The following is a 24,567-nucleotide window of genomic DNA, read 5'->3' as shown; positions in this document are numbered from 1 at the left end:
CAAAATTCCATTTTTTAGAGTTTTGGTTACTATTGAGCCGGGTCGCTCCTTACTACAGTTCGTTACCACGAACTGTTTGATAAGGAATGCGAAGATTGAAATATAAGCAGGTGTTACAGCCAAATGATTTGAAAAATTAAGGACAAGTTCTTCTTCAAAAAGAATAGGTCATTAAGCAGAGCAAATCGTGAGGTAAATACATGTATCTTTGAAAAAAGCTAGCAAATCTGCCAAACGAGTTTGAATGGAACAGGTTTTATTTCTTGTTTTTGTTGACTCATACAATCAACTAGTCTGATTTGAGTCCTTGTGAAGCGAACATTAAGTGAAAAAAGTCAGTCATTTAGTAAGTAAAATTTCTTGCTTTTTTATAAAGATTCTTAGCAAGGCGAAAATTCGGTAGAAAGAAAGTATACCGTTAGCTTCTTTATCCAATGATCGGTACTTGTCTGTTAAACTAAACACAATCAAGAACTACGCTGTGTAAGATCTGACAAAACCGGTTTGTCTCTCTGGAATCGGTTATGATTTGCTTATTTGGAGTGAGAAAAACTACGTCGTATGTATATTTTTATTGCATATTTAATACATAGAAGTTAGGTATTTATTATAATACGTTCTATGCGGCCTGCTTTCCATAATTGTTTGTTGTAGTTTCTATAATTTTGTTTCTATAGCATTATATCATCCTGTTTTGGTATATTTAATTACGATTAACCTAACTTTGCTTCTTGGGTGTGTTTCGTTTAACAGACAAGTACCTAATATTCTTATATTAATTGCGTCCCGGTCATCTACCCTCTAGGGGCTAGATATAGCCCTAGTATATCTAGTAAAGTTTGCTGGAAAAATGTTTGGCACTATCATTTGGGCTCAACACGCTCTTGACGCACGTGGTCCTTAATCCCGTGTTTACACTATGCTTTTCTATGCGGAGGTTTGACACAAGACGTCATAGAGAGAGAATAAGCAACTTTTTCCATTATTATCTTCTTTCACTTCTACATTTACCTATTAGAGCTTTATATCTTGACTGCGTTGTTTCCCCACAAACACTTTTTCACTTACCGGTATCCACTTTGTCAATATATAAAAATCGCACATTTAAATACATCAAAATAAAAATACATCTAAAATAAATAAACACATCTTTTATCATTTTTTCATTATGCTAATTTTTTCTTTTCTGTTCTTTTTGGCATAATTTGTTCTTACCAAATTATAGATACGTCACTTCCTTATCACAGAATTTTGAGGAGACCTAATTCTATTATTAACAGGTCTAGATACCCCACAGAGAGCTTCTTAGCCCACTTATGGGCTTGGGCATGGCCTAAAATACATTTTAATGAAAAAGCGCCAACTCTCCTAACCAATTTATCCCTTAACGTAACTCTTGCTACCTCATACCAATCACAAGCAAAAATAATATGCTCAAAATCATCTTAAGCACACCAAATATCACAATCTGGTGTAGGGCTTACCCTCCATTTATGGAGAACTGCATTCATTTTAGCATGACCTGTTCTAAGTTTAAAATGTACCGAATATACCGGATTTCATTACTCATGTACGGACATCCCTCCCCGTTGCATGTTTACAGTTTATTTACTAAGAAGAAAATAGTCGGACTAGCGAAAATTTGTTGAATATTTTAATTTGAGCTATTCATTTGTGCATAAGGGGCGGGGAAAGAATTTTCTTGTAATTCCTTCTGAAGATTGCAAAAAAATTAAGGGATTTTTTCCATTATATCCACACAAATATTTAAGATGCGTTTTCTAGTCGTTCCTGAGTGTTTAGTTGAAACAAAATAGCAACTTCTTGCTATGAGAAGTATATAATTAGAACTATACACTTGCATATTAGGAGGGGGTTGAGCGTAAGGTAAAGTGATGTGCCCTTAGGAGTAATATAATTAAGAATTTTAGGATTACTTATTTCATTCCTAAAAGTACATCACTTTGAGCCCCCCATCTCTAACATGCAAATAAATAGTCAAAACGATAAATTCCTCGTTCGTTTTCCAGACGTCACTCTTTTGTTTCAGCTTAATACGAGTATATTTAAGCAACTTGATCCATGAATAAATGACGGTATAGGTAAAACAGAAAAAGTCCAAATTTAGAAATAATTGCCACTTAGGGCCAATGCAAGGACTTTAAAATGGGTTTACGAGTGAAACTATAGTCTTGGAGATACCAGCTGTTTAGATTGAATAACACAGAATTTGAATATTGGAATCCCCAGCTCCCCCCTCATTTCATTTTGCAGCTTCTTCCCAAATTACGAGCAAAGCGTTTGTATACAAATTTTCGATAGCAGCTATCCCATGACATGTTTTGCGAGTTGAGACCAGTTTCTTGTAACCTTAGTATTTTTTTTCGACATTTAAAGACGACTTTTGGTCAATGTTTGGTATTACCGGAACAATTGTTTAGGGTGATGAAACTATTGTTAATAGATGCATTTGGACTTTTTGAATATCTTTTCTCTCTTGTAAAACTACCACAAACTCACCGTTATGGAGTTATTCCGGCCCAAATATTCTTGTATTTATACATATAGAATTGCAATCATTTCCGTTTTCGTTGATCGGATATTTGAAATCGCGAATCTGTAATAGTTTAGAAACAAATTTGGACTATTTGTGCCCAAATTTGCACATTCGGGGGTGGGGGTAAAGCATAGCGTATATTAAACACGTACACTAACCATTGCTGTATTTAATATATCCTATGCTTTACCCCCCCCCCTAATGTGCGAATATATAATAACTCCATAACGGTGAGTTTGCGGTAGTTTTGCAAGAGAGAAAAGATGTTCAAAAAGTCCAAATGCATCTATTAACAATAGTTTCATGACCCCAAACAATTGTTCCGGTAATACCAACATTATCCCGACTTTTTAATTATCGACTAATTAATATAGTACTTGACGTATTCCGGTGCCCGCTTCCTGAATCTTGACTATATGAAAGCGAGTTATCTGCGCTGCTCAGGGATAGACAAAAACCACGTGTTGGTATTTGGTAGGTAATTCCAGTGTAAAAAAAAAAAAAAAAAAAAAAATATAAGCACACACAAAGAATGACATAAACCAAAAAGAAAATGAAAAATATTGAATTCTTAAACATAAGAACACAACACTATAAGCACTTTCAATTTTAAGGGTGAGTGTTTATTTTCTTTTGTATAAAGATACAAAAGGAAAGTGTATTTTTTTTTAAATCTAGGGGTCAAAAATTTACTTTTTTTGTTACTTGTTTTTAGTTTTTGTTGAAAATTTTTAATCTCTGTCGGATGCATTTGTGGAAAATGCTGTGTGGGGTGTGGCTGCCCTCAGATCACTTAGATTCATAAAAAGAACACTAGAACATCTGATTTCAAATCAAATCAGCTCATGCCGGAGTTCTTACGTCCAACCTTTCCGTAAGAATATTATATGCCTTTAGACTTTTTTTTTTTTTTTTTTTTACCAAGGCACTAGAGATAGCCATTTTGTTCAGCGTAGTTGAAAGCTCTGGAAATTATGTACTTGAGAATGACCTTACCCCCATATCTTTCAGCGCAAGGGTTGTAAGTTATGCCCCGATAACTTACTAAAAAAAAAATACTTTGCGCCCAAATCGCTCTTTACTTAGGCAGCGCTATTCCACTGCCAATGGCACATTTTTATTATCGGTTGTTTATATTTCAAATGCATGTTTAAACTTGAAAAGACGACTCCTAAGATACTATGAGCATATTTCGAGCCATTGCGCTTTCCATGCATTATATTACTATGCTATGCATTATATTACTTTCGGTTCGCTTTTTCAAGTAATTCTTTCTCTTTCAGAAACACATCAGTTCAATAAAAATCGAAAGCATATATGTTCTGTATGCGATAAGTCTTATATAAGTAGGAAAAGTCTCAACTCTCATCTCAACAGCGTATACCATATGCAAATGATTCGTAAAAATAACGGTGAGTTGCATTTATATAACAATGGGAACAATTTATATGACAATGATAGTCCATATATTGAAGTCTGTACCCAACTATATATATATATATATATATATATATATATATATATATATATATATATATATATATATATATATATATATATATATATATATATATACCTTCCTGTCTCGTATTCTTTACTTAGGCAGCGCTATTCCGCTGCCAATGGCACATTTTTATTATCGGTTGTTTATATTTCAAATGCATGTTTAAACTTGAAAAGCCAACTCCTAACATACTATGAGCATATTTCGAGCCATTATATGCTATTCATACATTATATTACTTTCGGTTCGCTTTTTCAAGTAATTCTTTCTCTTTCAGAAACACATCAGTTCAATAGAAATCGAAAGTATATATGTTCTGTATGCAATAAGGCTTATAAGTAGGACCAGTCTCGACTATCATCTGAAGAGCGTATACCATATTCAAAAGAAACGTAAAAATGACGGTGAGTTGCATTTATATAACAATGGGAACAATTTATATGACAATGATAATCCATATATTAAAGTCTGTACCCAACTATATATACATATATATATATATATATATATATATATATATATATATATATATATATATATATATATATATATATATATATATATATATATATATATATATATATATATATATATATATATATATATATATATATATATATATATATATATATATATATATATATATATATATAATATCCCCTTACGGGAGACTTCTCTGTGGAGATTTCCTCCTACGTAAAATGCAAACTCCTCATAAATTTACCTCCTATCAATTTTATCCTGACCCCCCACCCTCGTAAAACTTCTTGCGAATAATTCAGCCAGAACAATTCTACTTGGCATATTTTCATTTGTAAATAATTTAATTGTTAATCGTTTCCCCAATCACTCCGGAAATTCCCCTTTCGTAATTTTTTTCCAGGAAATCCAGACATGGTAAAAATAGGTAATTCACCCAGAACTTATCAACATGCAAAATTGAGTTGTCTAAAAAAAAGACAAATAAAAAAATTTCATAAAGAAATTATGTAACATCTCACCCAGTGTAAAATTGTTCCTGGAAATCCCCCCCCCCCAGAAGCTTCCTTCCCACGGAATACTCTCTCCATGGAAACCAACCCCAAGCACAAAATCATCACTCATCTCTAAAAATGTCTGTATTTTTACCAATGACAAATACTAAACGTAAATAAACGGACGATTTTGCAGCTTACAGGCCTCTTCCCACAGTCTTTGGGGGGTCTTGTTACCCCTAAAGTTATAGTTATTGGTTGTGTCAATCATGCTCAAAGAAATGGTCATCACAAAATTTTGACCATATGACTTTTGGGAAGAAAGAGGCGTTGAAGGGGACTAGTTGCCCTCCAATCTTTTTGGTCTCTTAAAAAGGGTACTAGAACTTTTAATTTCCATCCAAATGCACTCACTCTCATTCTTCTAGGACTATTATTTTGATACCATCCCCCATTAGAAAAAAATAATGAAAAAAAAACAAATAAACATGCCTCGGTGATCTTTCTTATGGAAAAAGAAAATCCAATAATCCACATTTTTGTACATAGCAGCTTGAAACCTCTACAGTAGGGCTCTCGGATACATTGAAGCTGATGGTATGGTTTTAATTGAGAGTCTTTGGCCTTTCGGGGGTTCCCCCTTTTTTCGAAAATCAGGATAATCTTTTTAGGCTCGTAACTTTATTAGGCAGCAACAAACTTGATGAATCTTACACATTTGGAATCAAAATAATAAGCTGATTCTTTTGATGCATTTATTAATATCAAAACTTCGCTTTTTAGAGTCTCGGTTACTATTGAGCCGAGTCGCTCCTTAATTACAGTTCGTTGCCATGAACTGCTTGATTGACTCACAGTGAAGGTAATATGCGGTAGCAAAAAAATCCTATACCCCCATTGAAAATTTTTGACACGAATGTGAAACCACACAAGATTCATGATCCCGCCTTCGCGCACGCGCAATTACATATGTTTCCAATGGAGAACCAAGTAACAACTGAAACTATGGCTTTAATGTATATGTTCAGAGTCTAATTACGTGCTATCAAAAGTGTATCATGTTTGGAAAAAAGAAATATTTTGCTACTGGTACACATACTTGTATTCTGGATCGACTGCAGAAAATATCTTTAAGTGCCTTTAAATAGGCTTTTGAACAGCCGTATTGATGCTGTCCGGCTCTTATCAAACAGTTCGCGGTAACGAAAGGCAAATACATCCTTTGCCAATGCAGGTGGATAAGTCCATACGATATCAAACAGTTCGTGGTAACGAACTGTAGTAAGGAGCAACCCGGCTCAATAGTAGCCGAAACACTAAAAAACAGAATTTTGATACCAATAGTTGCACCAAAAGAATTGCGTTTTAACGCTGATTTTAAATACGTAAGTTTCATCAAGTTTAGTCTTACCCATCAAAAGCTACGAGCCTGAGAAAATTTGCCTTATTTAGAAAATAGGGGGAAGCACTCCCAAAAGTCACTGAAACTTAACGATCGAAATCATACCATCATATTCAGCGTATCAGAGAACCATACTGTAGAAGTTTCAAGCTCCTATCTACAAAATGTGGAATTTTGTATTTTTCTGCCAGAAGACAGATCATCGATGCGTGTTTATTTGTCTTTTTTTCCCAGGAGTCATCGTATCGACCCAGTGGTGCCTGAATAACGCAAGAGGGCTCATTCTAACGGAAATTAAAAGTTCTATTGCCCTTTTTAAGTGACCAAATAATTGGAAAGCACCTAGACCCCCCCCCACGTTCATTTTTGCCCGAAGTCACCGAATAAAGATTTTGAGATAGCCATTTTTTCAGCATAGTCGAAAAACCTAATGACTATGTCTTTGGGGATTACTTATCCCCCATAGTCCCCATGCGAGGGGCTGCAAGTTACAAACTTTGACCATTGTTTACATATAGTAATGGTAGTTGGGAAGTGTACAGACGTTTTCATGGGGAATTTTTCGCGTTGTGGTGGGGGTGGGTCAGGGAGAGGGGGCTAGGTTGGAGAATATTTCCATGCAAGAATTTGTCATGAGAGAAGACAATATCCATGAAGGGGGTGCAAGATTTTCTAGCATTATTTTAAAAAAAATGAGAAAATAAACGAAAAAAAGTTTTTTCAACTAGAAGTAAGAAGCAGCATCAAAACTTAAAACGAACAGAAAATATTACGTATATAAGGGGGTTCGTCTCCTCCACAATACCTTGCTCTTTACGCTAAAGTATGTTTAGTAATTTCAATTATTTATTATATTGTCTTTGTGATTTAGGGGTCATTCTCAAAAAATTGGGATGAAATTCAAGCTTTAGCGTAAAGAGTGAGGCATTGGCGTGGGGGCAAACCCCCCTCATACACGCAATAAATACAAACAAATAGAGACTTTCGTTACGCAAGTTAATCCGTAAGTTACGTATATTTATTACTAATAAAAACGTTTGTAAAAAAATTTAAAATCTAGTTGCATTTTTAAGTAACCAGAAATGAGAGGGCAACTAGGCCTCCTCTCCCACCTTTTTTTGTATCGAAGTCGTCCAATCATAACTATGAGAAAGCCATTTAGCCCAAAAAAATTAATATACAATTATTTTTTTTCTTAATTGTTCATGTGCAGTGAGCCAAAATCAAAACATGCATTAATTCAATGAGGTTCAGATACTAAATAAAAATACATTTTTTTTTTTAACTGCAAGTAAGGAGCGACACTAAAACGAACAGAAATTATTCTGTGTATGAAAAGGGTTTTCCCCCTCTTGAACGCCTCGCTCTTTACGCTAAATTTTTTATTGTTTTAAAAAGTAGAAATGTGACGAAGAGTCAAACTTTAGTGTAAAGAGTGAGGTGTTGAAGAGGGGACAACCCCTTTCATATACAGAATAATTTCTGTCCGTTTTAATTTTTAATGCTGCTCATTACTTTCAGTTGTTTTTTATTTAATTTCTGTTAAGAAACAACCGTAATGCATTAATACTCATACCTGGAGCATATGCAAATTTTAATTTGATTGGTGTATTAGTTTATGTAATCAATAATATACTACTTCACATTCTTAAAGTGAAACAAAGAGGAAACTGATGCTAATGAGAAAAATCAAACATATCATGTAGGATTAATGGCGATTCTATTCTTTCTTTAGGTTAAACTGAACTCCCACATACTTTACGTGCACTTTAGAATATAAAGCAGAGCAAAGAAAGAATATTCCATTCCTAGTCAACGTACCAGCCTGTGGTGGTAATTCATGCAAGTTGATACATCCAAATTTTATGATTTGCCGTCAACCCTTTTTCCCCTCCCCCTAGATAGTGAAATTATACTCCCCATCTTCAAAAATTGTCGTGGATCAAACCCACTGCTTAATCTACCAATGCTCTTCCAAGCTAGCCTAGGTGCAGCTCTTCCAGGCTCCTTTGTGCAGAACAGGTTTTGATATAATCATTAATAATCTACTACTACTACTACTACTAATAGTAATAATAATTCACTTCAGCACCAAGCCGCCTGAGGCCAACACAGGTGCCTACTCCATCCAACTCTCCATCGCCCGCTCCTCCTCCAACCTAATCTATTCAAGGCCTCCCTCTTTACACCCTCCCAAGAAGCTTCCATTTCCTTTCAATCTTTATTTATGACATCCTCCCAACCCAGACGAGGACGACCCGCTTTCCGTGTAGCCCCAGGCGGTTGGCCGAAAAGGACAATCTTCGGCAATCTGTCATCCTTCATCCGCAGAATGTGGCCTATTCATCTCAACCTTTCTTTTATTATAGCCCTAGAAAGGGGGATTGAACCACATTTTTCGTACAACCTACTGTTTGAAATACGGTCAGTCAGCCAGGTAGCCAGAAAAATTCGTAGGCAATTTCTCTGGAAAACATCTAGTAAATTTTCATCTGCTTTTCGGAGCACCCATTCTTCAGAGCCATATTTGACCACCGTCATCACATGCTGAAAATATTCCGCTGTTTTCTATAATATTGCAAATCAGTTATCCCATTTTCTTTGGAATTTTGACTTTTTTCACAAATTCGCCAGGTGTCAAACTTTCAGCAGCGCTAGATTTTTAATCCTTATTTTCATTAATTTCATATTATCAGCGTTCTAAGCTCGATTATATGAATAACAGAACGAGCTAATAATAAAAAAAACTAAGAGGTAATTGAAAAGAGGTAAACTCAGAAAACTTAGAAGACTAACTAAGAAAACTAAGTAGAAAACTAAGAGCTAATAAAGAAGTTTTTTGTAGTGGGTTATATGTAAATTATTATTTTTATTTTTATTATTATTATTATTATTAAAAGAGGTAATAAAAAAATTCGTTCCAAGACAGTACAACCAGTACCATCGAGTTTCAACCAGCAACATGCTAAAACTAATTATTAAAGCATAATTAAAATTATTAGCTACATATATGCGCTTATCTTTCCTATAATTCTGCTTTGTTTGCTAAAATAATAAATGAATGATATTTTTTGAAGTGGGAAAATTGATTTATTTTGAACATTTTCATTAACGAGGTAATGTTTTGCTTAGGTTTATCTTATTTCATGGCCTAAAGAAGAATTTAAATTGCTGAATTCTGCATAGTTTCACAAATTTAGAGGTTGGATTCTGCAATCACTGCTCCTTAATAAAAACAAAATTTCAGTAAATTGAAAGTAAACTCAGTTTAATCTTCTTCTGAACGTTTCTTATCTCACTGAACCATTGCACTGTCAGTTTTTATTCCTATTTTACTCCAGTTTTTATTCCAGCTTTTATTTCTATGTCAGTTTTATTCCTAGTTTTTATTCCTATCTTTTCCAAGATAAAATGTTAAAGGTTCGCTTCCATTCGTTTTCCATTTTTTCGGCATAGTTAACAAGATTTCTATATCAATTAAACGGACTTACATTTCCTTAGGCCCAGCAAATGCCCTGTCATAGTAAAAGAATTCCTTATGCATCCTAATAGTCTCAGTTATGGATGTTCTTTGACAGAGTGAAACTGACAAATAAAACAGATAAACCTGTCTGTGAATTAGTAAGTATTTCTCATTTTCTTTTCCTTTATCTTTTCGTACCTTTCCTCTTTTTCCTAGATTTTGTTTGACTTTCACATTTATTGATTGATGAAAGTTGTCATCAAAGTTATATGTGACAAAAGAGTCAACAAGAAATCAAAGGCAAGACTCATTTTAAGGTTAATTGTTTCCTTTTTATAGCAGTCATAAATGTTTTACGTAGGCATTACGTTTTACGTAATGTTTTACGGCATTACGTAGTCGTGACAAAAGGCAAAAGGCACATCATTGCTTGGGTGTAAAAGCAACACAATTTGCACTTTATTGAAAACAATCCTTGTTTCCCTTACCTTAGACTTAGTTCCTCCAGTGCCTCTGGAGGCGCACAGGGGGTCAGTGAGTAGCCTTCGATCTTCCCTCGTGTGAGCTGCTGCGTAAATGTCTTCCCACTCTTGAATGAGACTCGTCTGGAGGGCTCTTCTGTCACCTTCATAGGTCCCAAGGAGCGTGTTCATTGGTCTTTTTTGGTGACGGGTGCCTTCCAGTTGCCAATAGAGGAAAATTTTTGGAAGTCTGTGATCTGACATGCTGAGAATGTGTCCGAGGTATCGTCATCTACATTGTCGTACAACGATTGTGATATCTGGATGGCCTGTGCTGCTACGGATCTCGTCGTTTTTGACACAGTTCCTCCAACTGATTCTAAGGATTTGGCTAAGACAGTTAATCTCGAAGGCAGTAAGGCGTTTCTCCTGTTCCACCGTTAGCTTAAGGCATTCCATAGCGCAACTCAGGACAGACAGTACATTGCTCTTGAACAACCTGAATTTTAACTTCAGCGAATATACGGTGGATTTCCAGACTGGTAGAAGTCTCTGAAATGATGCATTGGCCAAGGCTATCCTGATGCACAATTCTTTTTCAGAGTCGCAACAGGAAATGATTGTACTCCATAAGCACTTGAAGTCTGTCACCAGTTCGATGTCTTCTCCTCCTAGTTTGATTCCCATGGGCGAAATACCGCTTGACATAGCTTCTGGCTTTGGGGCGTTGATACGTAGTCTGGATTGTTCAGCTCTCTCTGCAAGCTTGTTCAGGAATTCCTGAAGTTTCTGCTTGTCGGCTTTTATGAGCCCAATATAATTGGCGAAGTCGAAGTCCTGAAGAAGTTTTCCTGCAATCTGGATTTATTGCATATTTATCTGTCTAAGGATGTAGTCTACAACTAGGACGAAGAGGAGGGGTGACAGGACACAGTCTTGTCTGACGCCAGACATCACCTTGAAGCAGCTTCTTTCACGTCTCCTTTCTTGAAGAGTTTGACGACGATCCCTGTTCCACTGTCTGTGGGGAATCTTTCGGTCTGCCAGAGGAGCAAGAAGAAGGACAGCGAGATGGCCAGGCTTCAACGCAGACTGAACTTAATCACTTCAGCTGAAATTCGGTCTCTATCAGGGGCCTTTCCATTCTTAAGTTTTTTAGCTGCTGAGATGAACTCGTCAGCTATCGGCTTTTTCCCATGTGAAGACTGAAGAGAGGTTGGTCTGGTGTTTCCAGTGATACTGCTCGTTCGATGATTAATAAGGGTTTCGAAATAAATTTCCCATCGTTCCGTTTGTTCTTCTGCATCTGTCAGAAATCTTCCGTTTTCATCTTTCATAGAACATCGGTTTAGCTTTTGCAGATCGCCTCCCAGGCTTCTTCGACGTCTTCTGGTAGGCTATATAAGTCTTCAAATTTATTGGAAAGTTTGATGCCAAACGGATATCAGACGCCCTTGTCACTTAGTTTGTCCACGTCAAAGCTTCCGAGTATGTCTGTCTTCAGCTTCCGATTATTAGACTTTAACTTCAATTTTAGTATGATGACTACTAGTTCGTGCTCTGAACCAACGTTTGTGCTTTTGAAACTTCGAACGTCTTCTAAACTAGTTTGCCATCTCCGGAGGATCAGGAAATGATCGATTTGATTACGGTGCCATCTGGGGATGTTCAAGTATATTTGTGGATATCTTTATGCTGACAGAGCGTGTCACCGATCAGCAAATCAGTCCCCATAGCGAAGATAACAAGTTGAGCTCCATTTTCGTTTAAGGTGTCAAGCCCGTGGTAACCCATGACTTCAGAGAAAAAGGCCAACCTGTCTTGGCCAACATTTGCGTTCAGGTTTTCTGCGATACAGGTGACGTTTTAGGATGTGATTGAATCAATCAAAGACTAAAGATTATCGTAGGACTCATTTTTAAGGGTGCCATCAGCATTGGCGCGTAAAACACAATCTACGACAGTTTTGCGTGGTTAGAAACAAATCTTTGACAAATTACATGCCGATGGCGTGTTGTGATTCAATTCAACTTCCCCCTCAATATTCTTTGAAAATTTTACCTTCATACTCTTAGGCATAGTTGTAATAGGAGTCGAAGTAGCAGCAATAGTAGGAGTACTTGTAGCACTAGTTGTAGGAATAGAAGAACTAGTGGCGAGATTAGTAGTAGTATTAACAATAATAGCACTAGTTATAGCAGCGGCTGTAGTGTTAAGGTATTGTCTTTTGGTCAGTTGAAAATACCCCTCATTAAGCTGCGGAATTTTCAACTTAAACAATTGAATGTTGCTATGATATTACAGATGTTTCCTTTTGATAACATGAACGCTCATAGTGTGTTTCAATTTAGTTCAATATTCCCCTCAACACTTCCTAAGCTTGTTGTCTTATTATTCATTGCGTTAGTAGTAATTGCAACACAAGTAGTTGTAGCAGTAGTAGCAGTAACATTGGTGATAATATTAGTAGCAGTGTGTCCATACTTCCTTTTGGTCAATTGTATTTCCCTTGAAGCACTCTTTGAAAGTTCCAACTTAATACCGTAGTCTATTCCTGAGATACACCTTTTGAAATTCTGGATGCATATAGTGTGTTTTGATGTTCACATTTTCCTCAATATTCTCTCTAAGTTTCATCTTTATACTCTCGGTTTTAATAGTACTAGTGTCATAGTGATAGTGGTAGCAGTAGAAGCAGCAGTAGCAGTAGTAGTGTTAAAAAGGTAGGTAAAGGATACGGCATTAGACTTTACAGTCCGTACCGGCGGTGCTGATCTCCGTTTCTTGGCCCTTCAGCCAGGAAGTGCAATGGGGGGTTGAGGGCCAGCCATCCTGTGCTTTCGCAAACCCTTCCTGTTTACCTTCCCCAGATTTCTCCAGGTACCCATTTAGAGCTGGGTCGACTAGGGTCGACTGGGTCGACTAAGCTTACAGAGTCACACCACTGACCCCCGTCCCAAACTGAAGAATTGGGTACACTGGGACTCGAACCCGCGTCCCCTCAGACAAGGGATCCCGAATCCAGTGCACCAACCCACTCGGCCATGACGGCTTAGTAGTAGTGTTATATTAGTAACACTAGCAGCAGCAGTAGGAACAGCAGTAGTAGTGTGCACATGTTGCCTTTTGTTCAGTTTAATACCTTCCTCATGATGCACTTGTAGTTTCAGCTTGATATGGTAGGCCATTCCAAAGATATTGCTGATACGGCCTTTCGACAATCTGTATACACCTACCATGTTTTGATTTAGGTCAACTTTTCCCTCAACATTTTCTCAAATTTTCACTTCAATATCCTCAGCCTTGATAGTACTCGGCACAGAAGCAGTGGTAGTAGTTGAAGTAGTAGTAGTAGAAGCTCGCAAATACTGTTTTTTGTCAATAAAACTACTAAATGTAAAGAATGGGCGAATTACATAATTTATAGCCATTTCCCTAAGGGCTTTGGAGGGGTTGACGTCCCCAGTTACATAGTCACTGGACTTTTAAACTTTGCTGAACCCTATTTCAAAATTTTGTTTGGATGTTTTTGGGGAATAGATGGGGGCGGTAGAGGGGCTGGCTGCCCTATGATCACTTTTGACTCTTAAAAGGCCACTAGAACTTTCAGTTTCCGATTACCTCCTTCCGAAGTTTATACGACAGCTCCCTCTATGCGAAGTGCCTTAGTGAAAAAAATAGTGATAATACATTGCGTCCACATCGCTCTTTACTTAGACACCGCTACTGCACTGCCTATGATATGTTACGACCTACTTTACTGGTAGTATTTAGGATAGTTTATTGGTACAAAATGCCTTCTCATTCCAGTGGTTTTAGCATCTGTTTTGACCGTACTTCTGCCTCCTGCCTGCTACCTATTTTGGATGAAAATACGTTGTGCGATTCTAATTTTTACGGGAATCGCTCTGGTAGGCCTACGTGCTATTTATTTAGAAAGTATTTTTGACCTTAGCAGATGAATACGCAGGGAAATGGCATCAAATTTTGTCGCCAAAGTCCTAAATTATACTGAACATTTGGGTCATCTTTTTCAAATTAAACAAATTTAACTATTTTTTGCTGCCCCCCCCCCAAAAAAAAATAATCATTTGTAATCGTAAAGCTGCTAAATCAAATTACCACTGAAAAGGATATATATTATCAATTTTCTTAAAAATAAAACTTGTATTAGCAACAACGAGAAATTATATAATACTCATTGATTTGTTTCCCTTGTTATGGAGCATAATTCTTAGCGATGTTATATATTGCTCTTTTTTCCTTTTTTCTTTTCTAAGGAATTCATTTTCAGTGCAAGAATGACACAATGTCCCACTGATTATCCTAAGTTTCTGGTTATCACATATTCTATTCAGTCTTGAAATATTATCAGAAGGATAAAATTATTAGTAGAAGAAGGAATGATAAAAAAAAAATCAGAAGTACCATTGTTTTAAAGCTTTTTTGAAATAATATTTCAGTCTTTAGCTTATTTATATCTAAAACGTAAAACGGAGGTTAATCCGTATATCAGTATAATTAAGCTTTCTGAGGTTTGAATTCAGCAATGAGGTCTGAGGTTGGAATTCAGCAATTCAGCTGTTAGGTTTTAAAACGCATAAAAAGACATTTTGCTTATGGGGCTCCTAGGCATAAATTGGACTAATTAACCATATTAATTCATTAGTTTAATATCTTGTGAAACTTTTGGTACAAAAATATTTCACCTTATCAGAACAAAACACATTCAAACAATTTTGCCAGCCTCTTCGCTACTAAAATAGTATTTTTACAGCAAGAGAATCTTGGCTCCAAAATTTTCATCTGCTACTCTATTAATAAAATTTAAAGATTGTTGCATGGCTTTTGGTAAAAACTGGCATATGTCAGGCTCCTTATTACTTAGAAAGTAATTGTTACTTGAAGGGGAGTGTGGAGCTAAGAACTATCATCTGGTAATTCAGTTAAAATTTGGAACAATAAAATTTTAACCAAGGACTACTAAGCCAAGGATATACATCTAAGGTACCTACGAAAAAGATTTCATGCTCCAAAGTTAGCATAAAAAAGTCTATTTTTTGGTGACATATGCTACCTTATCTTACAATTGCACTGTTAGTAAAGGTAAAAAAAAGGTAAAGGATGCGGCATTAGACTTTACAGTCCCTACCGGCGGTGCTGACCTCCGTTTCTTGGCCCTTCAGCCAGGAAGTGCAATGGGGGGTTGGGGGCCAACCATCCTGTGCTTTCGTACACCCTTCCTGTTTACCTTCCCTAGATTTCTCCAGGTACCCATTTAAAGCTGGGTCGACTCTGGCTGAGCTTACGAAGTCACGCCACTGACTCCCGTCCCAAACTGAACAATTGGGTACACTGGTATTCGAACCCGCGTCCTTTCAGACAAAGGATCCCAAATCCAGCGCACCAACCGACTCGGCTAGGACCGATTTTAAATTAAGTATTAGCCTTAAAAATAAGCTCTTAGGTTTTACGATGTTTTGAGGTATTGCTAGTATCTCTTTAATTTCTAAAAAATCCTTTTTATAGATAACTTTAACCATTGAGATAAACGTACATAACAGTAATTATTTTAAGATCAAAACAAAATAGGTTTTCATAAGACAGTTCTTTTTCAACGTCACTTACTAAGGAGTCTATGAAAGGGAATTGCAATATAGGGAGTTTCAAGCCTCCAGCTAAGGGTTTCTGACCACATAAAGTATAATGATACCTTTATATGTTTTTTACCCCTTCAAAACAGAGACGACACCAAAACTTACTATTTTTTTGCCCTTTGACGCTTTACGATGGTGTTATTGAGACAAATTTGCAAAAAGCACGTAGATATAATCAAGAGCTTTAAAGCAGGCTAATAAACATCCATTTACGATGTTGTAGTAGCCAGTCAGAAATGAAAATCAATCAGCCAACAAAGATTATTGCATACCGGAGCTGGTTTAACAAAGTCTTTTAGCCCCCAAATTAATTTTTGTTGTTAGCTAAAGAACAATCTATATTGAGTTGGTTTTATTTTTGAATTCGTTTCAAGTTTCAGCTATTTTATGAGTAATTTTTAGCTCATCTTTCATTTATAGGGCTCTTTACTTTTTTTTTAACTACTTTAATTTTGTAGATTTTTTATTTTATTTATTTTAATGAAAACTTTTTCAGGAGCGTAACGGAGGTACCAATATCTATTTTACCTCAGTCGAGATTACTCCACGAGTTTAATATACACACTGTCCAGGATGTGATTAATATTTTGTCATAGATAGGTTTCTTTTGAACCATTCTATATTCACGATTTTGACTAAATATTGTCTTTAAGCCTACTTACCCACAAGATATATCATGGCATTCATGGCAATCCTTGGCTACATCAACATTTTTCCGGTGGGAAACACCATAAATCTTGCCCTTGTGGTCATGGTCCACTATACAACTGTAAACCGTAATTAACCAACCATAGATAACATGGCAAAACTAGAAGAGAGAGCCGCGATGTGAAGTTCTGCTCCGGTATTTACCTGGTAAGCCTTATCAATTTTTTTCTCCAAAATTACTATAATACTCCTAAGAATACAAAGAAACCTTTCCAAGTAAAAAAAAAGTAGTAAGTCACTAGACCCTTAAAGTCCAAACCAGCGATGCTGATTCCGTTTCATGGCCCTTCAGCCAGGAAGTGTAATGGGGGGCTGGGGGCCAACCATCCTGTGCCTTCACACACCCTTCCAAGTCAAACCTGTGTCTTAATAATTTATACTGGAATGATGAAAGGTTTATCGAATTTATTTGCTAAAGAGGAATGTTCCTGATTTCAATATTTATTTAAATTCGAATTTCTGAGTGACCCATTTGCAACCTTCCGATATTTTAGTCATTTACCTATTAGAGTTTATTCTTGCGATTTTTCTAGAAAAATCTTTCTATTTATGACTTGCAGTGCGACTGAAAAAATTTTAAAGAGTAATGAAGTAACATAAAATAATAAAATAAAGAGTAATATGCCTTCAGTTTTATCTTTTCCTTTAAAAAACAGTGGGTACTCATACATATAGTTTATTGCTATGAAGTGCTTGATCAAGGGCCCTCCAACCTCTATCAACCCAGTTTTTCTAATTCAAGTTTAATCTTCATAATCAATACTTTGTTCCTTTCTGAAGAAAAATCTTCCCTGACAAACACCTTTTGAAATATCTCTCATAGGGAGTGGGAATATGTTTAAACCCCAGTTAAGACCATTGAACGATCATTTTTACAGTTTTCATTTGAAAAATTCAACTTGAAAAGATGAAATACTGATCTTTAGACAGATCGTCAATGTCGAATAGCAGAATAGTTTTAAAAATGAGCTTCGATACAATAAAAAAGTTATTTATCAAAATGAATGATTGTGACATTGATAAAATAAATATGCTATATTGACACAAAATACAAACGACACAATACAATTATGCATTAATTGACTATAAAATGGCTGTTAAAGCATTTAATTAGCCAAAAGTAAAAAAAAAACTATTTTAAGAACTATAATTTTTAGAAATCACTATCAAGATTGACATTTAAGGGTGAATCTACCGGAAATAAAATACTCTGATAGGAGTGAAAAGAGGAGTTAAAAAAATTTATAACAATGCAGTTTAAGCAACAAATCAAAAAGATAGTTCAGATATATAATCTGAAATATTAGTTTCCTTATTACTTTACTAAAAACACAACAGTTTTTCATAAGAAAGAATGATCGTTCAGGAGTAGAAAATTTAGTATCAAGCCTGTGCAAATCGAAAAAATTCAAACCAGCCAAATATCGTAACTTCATCGTAATTTAGCGTATCAGAGAACCCTACTGCAGAAGTTTCAAGCTCCTATCTACGAAAATGTGGAATTTCGTATTTTTTGCCAGAAGACCGATCACGGGTGCGTGTTTATTTGTTTTCTTTTTTTCCAGGGGTGATCTTATCGACCAATTAGTGCTAGAATATCGCAAGAGGGTTCATTCTAACCGAAAGTAAAAGCTCTAGTGCCCTTTTTAAGTGATCGAAAAAATTGGAGGACACCTAGGCCCCCTCACACGCTCATGTTTTCCCAAAGTCAATGGATCAAAATTTTGAAATAGCCATTTTGTTCAGCATAGTCAAAATACCTAATAACAATGTCTTTAGGGACGACTTACTCCCTCACTGTCCGAGGGGGAGGGACTGCAAGTTACAAAATCTGACCAGTGTTTAGGTATAGTAATGGTTACTGGAAAGTGTACAGACGTTTTCAGGGGGATGTTTTTGGTTGGGAGGGGGGTTACACGGGAGGATCTTTCCATGGAGGAATTTGTCATGGGATTAGATAATTTCCACGAAGGGAGCGCAGGATATTCTAGCACTATTTAAAACAAAAACAAAACAACTAAAAAATAAATATGGAAAAGTTTTTTTCAATAAGGAGCAGCATTAAAATTTAAAACGAACAAAAATTCGTATTTATATTTATGACGATAAATTTATATTTATCAAGAGATTCTGTCTGTATTGTCGCAAAAGTGAACTGGAAGGCGAAAATCTTTTTTCGTAATAACAAGGAGGGGAAACTTAAAATCCTAACTTCTTTTAGGCTGTCGAAATGATATTTTGAATTGCATATCACAACAGAGTTGAGAACTTAATATTTAAACTTCGTTATTGTGAGTATATTGAAAGTAAATGCACGAGAAGTGCAAAGATATAATTAATTTATGTTTTGGATTTTGGTTAACAAATGGTGGCTACTTTACCGCCTATTTTCATCTAGTTAAAGCTCCACATTATGTGACATATTAGCTCCTCTGTTCATCCTAAAGCATTGGAATAAAGGCCGAACTCTGTTGAAATATCTGAACATTAATCATTCGCACAAGTTTTTAAAACTAAGTATATGAGTCAAAATACTCCTTCAAAGGTGGGAGTAATCATTTAAGAAAAAAAGATTTTCAAGAAACAAATTATAAAAAGCAAATAACTATGTGTTTATGCCATATGGGTCTCTGACTTCTCAGTTTGAATCAGTGGAATGGCGTTAATTTTTTTTCATACATTTACTAATGACATGCTAAAAAAAAGTAGAAATTCTCACCGCTTGAGGTAACTACGGATATTGAATGTAATGACATTACTTCAATATTAAGAAAGAATTTCTCACCTTCTCCATACCAACCTGTCACAAAATATACTTATGTTTATGTATAGAGGCTGAATATATTTGTTCATAAAATCGTATACAGTATACTGCTATATTTACTGCTCAGGATTTTATACCTATTTTGGTGCCGCTCATAATATCCTACTATATTTCCACTATTAGTTGTCTATAAATCAAAATTTTTAAAGAACTATTCTCTTATCTAGAGCTAAATCTGTGCCAAATAACAATTTTGTTTTTGTGCTCAACAGACGTATCGAGATTTAAACGTTAGAATTGAATATCTGAACATTGTAAGATTAAAAAGAATCAATTAAAAATCTACCATAGCTTGAAACCCTGAGAATTTTAATCACCATTCTATAGTTATCAAAAATAAAATAACAAACACAAGCACATAATTATTTGGTATTATTAAGGAGTATTTTAACTCATATAATTAGTTTCAAGAACATACTTACCTGTACTTGAACTTGGGTCACGTTCGAGTCTTGTTCAGGCCCATCCTGGCATACAGAAATTGCCGACAAGCGTCCTTCCATCATTCTCTTTCAAGTGCAACTGGCTCGATCACTGAATCCATTGTATATTCAAGCGATGCCCTTCCTTCTTGAAACCTCCCATTGGCTCGAAGTCGGCTCTAACTGGCGATAGCCATGTATTTTTTTGTCCTCAAGGCTTCTTCTTCCAGTGCGTAAGGGGTTGGCTTTTCAAGCACTGTTTGCTGAACGAGTCATCCGGTCGGCGCAGTGTATTCCCGAACCACCGTACTTGTCACTTCGGCAACATCTGAGACAACAACTACATTTTCTTCTAATGACATCATTATAGATGCGGTCAGAGCGGCGCAGGCCAAGAATACAGCGCAGACACTTGTGGTGGAAGACGTTCAGGTTATTAGCTTCTCCAGCTCTGAGGGGCCATGTTTCGTAACCATAAAGAAGTACAGAGTGGATCAACGCGTTATATATCCGGAACTTTTTTTGAAGGGAGATTTCATTTTGTAACCAGAAACACCTCCGAAGCTGCTGCCCAGGCGGCAGGGATGCAGCTTTTTATTTCTCTTAGAGCTTAGCCCTTGGGATTTATTAGGGAATTTAAATATTTGAAATTCTGGACCTCCTTGATTGGGACGCCATTTAATGTGATCGGAGTTTCATCTAGCCCAGCGATGCGCATTGACTTTGTTTTCGATTGGCTGATCTTTAGTCCGGTAGCAAGGGATCTAGCAGCAATGTCGTCTATAATGAGCTGTGCTTCTGTTACAGACTCAGCCAAGATATCTACATCATTGACGTAATCAAGGTCTGTTATTAATACTGTTGGACTGATTGCCACACCTTTGTATTTGTCAAGGGTTTTCATGATCTGGTCAATGACAAAGATAAATAAAATGGGCGATAGGGCACAACCTTGTCGCACTCCTACGTCAATTGATAGCACATACCCACGTGTATCTTTATTAAAGTTCATATTTTTCAGACGATTTTGGTCTTTATTTGAATATTTTAGGACGAATATAAGAGGAAATACTAACGAAGAGCTTTAAATTGAAAGGATTAGCCATTATAAACATTCACCGAAATATTAAGGTAGACATCGACTGTGTAATAAGCGGATACGACGGGAGTGGAAAGAGAAAAAAAACTTTTTCTTATAAAATTGTGAATTCCGTAATTTAAGGAAAATATATCAAACTTTAAAAAGTGGAAAGATATGCTGCATTGTTATGAAAAGTGAACTTTTGATTAGTAAATTTTTGGGATTTCGTCAAAATTGACACTGTTTATTAAAACACTATTTTTAAAAATAAAAAGTGACCAGTTAATGTTTTATTGTGTATATTAGCCCTTGTTTTAAATATACGTAAACCTTCGTTTAAATCTCTTCCATGTATTTCTATCTCTTTCTTCCATGTTTCTTGTTACACCCCTAAACGAACTAATATTTCATGTGTGACCTTTTATGCATATACGATTGTATCTTAATCCTCATTTACTACTCTTCATCACCATCATAGTTACTAAGCGATGCCATATAATTATGCGACAGGCTCAATGGTTCAATCAAAACAAATAGTCACAAAGAATGCATAACTCCAAAAGATGGTTCAAGACAAATTTTGTTTTTGACAATACAAAGCTTAATTCACTTGCTATAGTGGTCAGTAGTGCAAAGGCTAAAAATTATGCAGAAAATATTAAATATCACAATTATTTTTTGATGGTGAACAGCGTTTTATTTTTTATGGTGGGGTGGCTTTTACAAGTTACTTTTTTTTGTATTAGTATTTTTACATCCTTTTTTTTTTACAGATTAATTAAAACTTTAACCTTCACTAGATTTTGATTAAATTTACGACTATTTTCACTACCTACCGACGACGTATAATTGCTGAGGTTGCCTTCAAATTGCTGGTATTTCTTTATTCGCAAGTTTATTCGAGCAACCTATCATACGGCCCCCACTGAACAAAATCCTGGATATGCCCCTGGTTGGAGCCATGTCTACCTTACTTTCTGCGTAGGCATAAAAGTCCAGTAAATAGGGACTAAAAATGAAGTAATCTACTTAAAACAAAAATCATTGGATGTAATGATAACGTAAATACGAATACATTAAATGCTCATAGACAATTTTTTTTGCACGGAATGAGTTACAGCTCGAAATGTGGAAATTGACGCAGAGTAATTAAAAAGAGCAAGAGAAAACATAGTCTCGTTGCGGATGGTTAAGTCACTTGAACAATTCTAATTCCTCTGTCTACTGGGTAACCTTTCCAAATTTTCCTTTTAATTGCATGTAATTCATTTCTATATCTCTTTACGTTTTAAGTTTTTCATTTTCTTTCTCTTTTCTTTCCAGAAAGCCGCGCTGTCTTTGTCTATTGACTGCTTATATCACGGGATTTGAGTTATAGATGGCGCTATTTAAACACAATCACAGGATATAACAGTATAGACTACTTAGAACTTAAATCAGGAGATTTTTCACAGATGAATTCACATTACACAGAGATACACTGTTCCACCAAAAAGAAAGAAAATTAAGCTGAATGTTCGCTTCACAAGGACGAAAATCAGTACCATCTACTTTTTTGGACAACTTATAAAATTAAACTTGTTATTAATTTATGCGAGTCTTTTCTTTAAAAACAAGAGTAGTTTAGTAATAAACCTAAGAATAAATATTTACCACCATACGAAGAATAAATTTCTTTGAATATAGCTTGTCAATCCCCATCCTCAGAAAATTGATGCTTACCAACTTGCATTTTGGGGAGTTAACCCAGCTGTATCTTGAATTACACGTAGTATAATTATCAACGATGAAAGTCCACAATCACGCCATACTAGATTAATGAGGGACTTCACGACAAAAAAATAAGCTTTTACAATACCGCCATGAAATTCCTTTAAATATCAGCAAAATTTTCTTAGGAAAAACTAGGCTTAACTTTTTTTGTGAAGGGGGAGGGAAATTTCTAACCCATCCTTCCTACCAATCTTTAGCTGTTTGTCCAAATGTATTTTTAGTAATTCCAGACTCACTGGTCTTAATACAATTTAAAGAGTTTAGCACGCGATTAAGTTGTGATTCTAATAAATAATAACCGTTAGAGATGAAAGTAAAGGTAAAATATAAAAATAAAACGGACAAAACTGCCTACCCCGAAGTTTATAGATATCTACGGTGCTCTGTTCTGCTCGTTAAGTTCCACTTGAACACTCATTTCAATTTTTACTTCTTTTAGGGTTTAATCATTTAATTATTCATCTATTGCAGTATCTGTCAGCTTTATATTTAATCCGATTATTCTTTTAATTATGGTTCGTTTTGGCTTTAATTTATTATTTGATTGCAATTTTCTGGTTGCTTAAGTTTGAAATATCATAGGAACCTATTTATACTCCTAATAAGCATTAGAATGGCAATTTACTTTTCTTTGCAGTATGACTTTTTCGGGATGTTTTTTTTTTTTTCAAAATGAACAGAAAACTATAAATGAGCCCAAAGTCAAACTTCAAATTCGATTCAATTTATTTAAAGCGGGCAGCAGACAAGCCGTATATTCTTTTATTCGTCTAAACATAAATATATATGCAATTTATAGTCAACATTTAGGAAATAATTTAAAATAATTCTAATCATCCACTTAAAGTCAATACACAGTAACTGACTAGTCAAAACATACTAAAATATAACTAACGAACTAAAGCAGCAGAAAAGCCAAATATTCGTTTTAGTCGTCAAAACACAAATACATGTAAAATTTATAGTCAACGGTTATGAAATAATTTGAAATAAATCCATTCGTCCAATTAAAATCGGTACACTCAGTACATTCCCCGGGGGCTCAAAGTTTTGAGTAGATTATCGACAGTTTCGGCTTCTTCTGTAATGTTGGAAGACTGGTTGGGACTTCGTTAAGGCTGGCGACAGTATATCTCAAAACTTTTATGCATGCTGACCAATGGTCCGCGTTGCGCAGGTACCAATTTCCTGAGTCACTGGATTTGGCCGGGACTGCAATGCGATGTTGGGGGCAGAACACCCAACGCTTCCCGCGTTTTCCTATAAATTTCTCCAGGTACCCATTTAAAACTGGTTCGACTCTGGCTGAGCTTATAGAGTCATAAAGTTAACCCCGTCCCAAACCAAATAACCAACGACAGAAGGACTCAAACTCCTGTCTTCGAGATTTCAAGTCTAGCGTGAAAAGACAACACCTAATCCTTCCCGTGTTTTTCCTCTATATTTCTCCAGGTACCCATTTAAACTGATTCGACTCTGCCTGAGCTTATAGAGTCACAAAGTTAACCCCCATCCAAAACCAAATAACCAGCGATAGAACGACTCAAACTCCTGTCTTCAAGATTTCAAGTCTAGCGTGAAAGGACATCACAAGAAGAGAACTGCGTTGCTGAAGAAATGAACATACATGTACAACTTTGTCATTCTTGTCGACGTCTCTATTGGTTATATTATTGCTGGTCCAGATCCAAACATGTAAAACTTTTTTTCTTTTTTTTTTTTAATCTCAAATGTCGGATAA

General features: G+C 35.6%; 1 long non-coding RNA gene across 3 annotated transcripts; it reads left to right on the top strand.

The window, feature by feature from the left end:
* Positions 1–221: 221 nt before the first annotated feature.
* Positions 222–22,645, top strand: LOC136038531 (uncharacterized). Of its 3 annotated transcripts, XR_010620241.1 has the most exons (6): positions 222–346; positions 3,841–3,969; positions 4,339–4,465; positions 9,939–10,058; positions 16,672–16,873; positions 22,377–22,645. It is a non-coding gene; the product is annotated as an uncharacterized LOC136038531 (long non-coding RNA). The 3 variants fall into 3 exon arrangements; XR_010620242.1 differs by lacking the exon at positions 3,841–3,969 and having other exon boundaries at positions 250–346; XR_010620243.1 differs by lacking the exon at positions 3,841–3,969 and having other exon boundaries at positions 331–350.
* The last annotated feature ends 1,922 nt before the right edge of the window (positions 22,646–24,567 follow it).

Source organism: Artemia franciscana, chromosome 18 (assembly GCF_032884065.1).
Source record: "Artemia franciscana chromosome 18, ASM3288406v1, whole genome shotgun sequence".
Classification (NCBI taxonomy): Eukaryota; Metazoa; Arthropoda; class Branchiopoda; order Anostraca; family Artemiidae; genus Artemia; species Artemia franciscana.
The sequence above is the reverse complement of the archived record's forward strand: the minus strand, read 5'-3'. Positions and strand labels throughout refer to the sequence as shown.